This window comes from Triticum urartu, chromosome 7 (genome assembly GCF_003073215.2).
Source record: "Triticum urartu cultivar G1812 chromosome 7, Tu2.1, whole genome shotgun sequence".
NCBI classification, from domain to species: domain Eukaryota; kingdom Viridiplantae; phylum Streptophyta; class Magnoliopsida; order Poales; family Poaceae; genus Triticum; species Triticum urartu.
The window spans coordinates 554304518-554307414 of NC_053028.1; positions in this window are offsets into that span (position 1 = coordinate 554304518).

The window sequence follows — 2897 nt, forward strand, 5'->3', positions numbered from 1 at the left end:
TACAAAGCTCGACTTGTTGCGAAAGGTTTTTGACAAGTTCAAGGAGTTGACTACGATGAGACCTTCTCACCCGTAGCGATGCTTAAGTCCGTCAAAATCATGTTAGCAATTGCCGCATTTTATGATTATGAAATTTGGCAAATGGATTTCAAAACTGCATTCCTTAATGGATATCTTAAAGAAGAGTTGTATATGATGCAACCGGAAGGTTTTGTCGATCCAAAAGGTGCTAACAAAGTGTGCAAGCTCCACCGATCCATTTATGGACTGGTGCAAGCATCTCGGAGTTGGAATATACGCTTTGATGAGTTGATCAAATCATATAATTTTATACAGACTTGCGGTGAAGCCTGTATTTACAAGAAAGTGAGTGGGAGCACTACAGCCTTTCTGATAAGTATATGTGTATGACATATTGTTGATCAGAAATGATGTAGAATTTTCTGGAAAGTATAAAGGAGTGTTTGAAAGGAGTTTTTCAAAGAAAGACCTCAGTGAAGATTCTTAAATATTGAGCATCAAGATCTATAGAGATAGATCAAGATGCTTGATAAGATTTTTCAATGAGATCATGCCTTGACAATATTTTGAAGTATTTAAAATGGAACAGTCAAAGAAGGATTTCTTGCCTATGTTGCAAGGTGTGAAGTTGAGTAAGACTCAAAACCCAACCACCGAAGAGAATAGAAAGAGAATGAAAGTCATTCCCTATGCCTCAGCCATAGGTTCTATAAAGTATGCTATGTTGTGTACCAAACCTATTGTGTACCTTGCCATTAGTTTGGCAAGGGGGTACGATATTGATCCAGGAGTGGATCACTTGACAGCGGTCAAAATTATCCTTAGAAGACTAAGGAGATATTTCTCGGTTATGGAGGTGATAAAGAGTTCGTCATAAAGAGTTACGCCGATGCAAGCTTTTACACCGATCCGGATGACTCTAAGTCTTAATCTGGATACATATTGAAAGTGGGAGCAATTAGCTAGAGTAGCTCCATGCAGAGCATTGTAGACATAGAAAATTTGCAAAATACATACGGCTCTGAATGTGACAGACCCATTGACTAAGCTTCTCTCACAAGCAAACCATGATCACACCTTAGTACTATTTGGGTGTTAATCACATAGCGATGTGAACTAGATTATTGACTCTAGTAAAACCCTTTGGGTATTAGTCACATGGCGACGTGAACTAATCACATGATGATGTGAACTATTGGTGTTAAATCACATGGCGATGTGAACTAGATTATTGACTCTAGTGCAAGTGGGAGACTGAAGGAAAGATGCCCTGGAGGCAATAATAAAGTTGTTATTTATATTTCTGTATATAATGATAAATGTTTATTATTCATGCTAGAATTGTATTAACTGGAAACTTAGTACATGTGTGAATACATAGACAAAACAGAATGTCCCTAGTATGCCTCTACTTGACTAGCTCGTTAATCAAAGATGGTTAAGTTTCCTGACCATAGACATGTGTTGTCATTTGATGAACGGGGTCACATCATTAGGAGAATGATGTGATGGAAAAGACCCATCTGTTAGCTTAGCATTATGATCGTTGAGTTTTATTGCTATTGCTTTCTTTATGACTTATACATGTTCCTCTGACTATGATATTATGCAACTCCCGAATACCGGAGGAACACCTTGTGTGCTATCAAACGTCACAACATAATTGGGTGATTATAAAGATGCTCTACAGATGTCTCTGAAGGTGTTTGTTGGGTTGGCATAGATCGAGATTAGGATTTGTCACTCCGTGTATCGGAGAGGTATCTCTGGGCCCTCTCGGTAATGCACATCACTATAAGACTTGCAAGCAATGTGACTAATGAATTAGTCATGGGATGATGCATTACAGAACGAGTAAATAGACTTGCCAGTAACTAGATTGAACTAGGTATGATGATACCGACGATCGAATCTCGGGCAAGTAACATACAGATGACAAAGGGAACAACATATGTTGTTGTGCGGTTTGACCGATAAAGATCTTCATAGAATATGTAGGAACCAATATGAGCATCCAGGTCCTACTATTGGTTATTGACCGGAGATGTGTACCGGTCATGTCTACATAGTTCTCGAACACATAGGGTCCGCACGCTTAATGTTCGATGATGATTTGTATTATGAGTTATGTGTTTTGATGTACTGAAGGTTCTTAGGAGTCCCGGATGATATCACGTACATGACGAGGAGTCTCGAAATGGTCAAGACATAAAGATTCATATATTGGAAGGCTACATTCGGACACCGGAATGGTTCAAGTCATTTCGGATAAGTTTCGGAGTACCGGGGGTTACCGGAACCCCCTCCGGGAAGTTATTGGGCCTTATGGGCCTAGTGGTGGAAGAGAGGAGCCAGGCCAAGAGGTGGCGCACGTGCCCCCTAGCCCAAACCGAATTGGACTAGGCCTAGGGGCCCCCCTTTCCTTCTTCTTCCTCTCCTTCCTTCTTCTCCTACTTGGACTAGGAAAGGAGGGAACCTACTCCTACTAGGAGTAGGATTTCCCCCCTTGGGCGCGCCCCTTTTTGGCCGGCCCTCCTCCTCCGCCCCTCCTTTATATATGGGGGAGGGGGCACCCCATAGACACACAAGTTGATCTTTAGCCGTGTGCGGTGCCCCCTCCATAGTTTTCCACCTCGGTCATATTTGTCGTAGTGCTTAGGCGAAGCCCTGCGTCGGTAACTTCATCATCACCATCACCACGCCATCGTGCTGACGAAACTCTCCCTCAGCCTCAACTGGATCAAGAGTTTGAGGGACGTCACCGAGCTGAACATGTGCAGCTCGCGGAGGTGCCGTGCGTTCGGTACTTGATCGGTTGGATCACGAAGACGTTCGACTACATCAATCGCGTGACTAAATGCTTCCGCTTTCGGTCT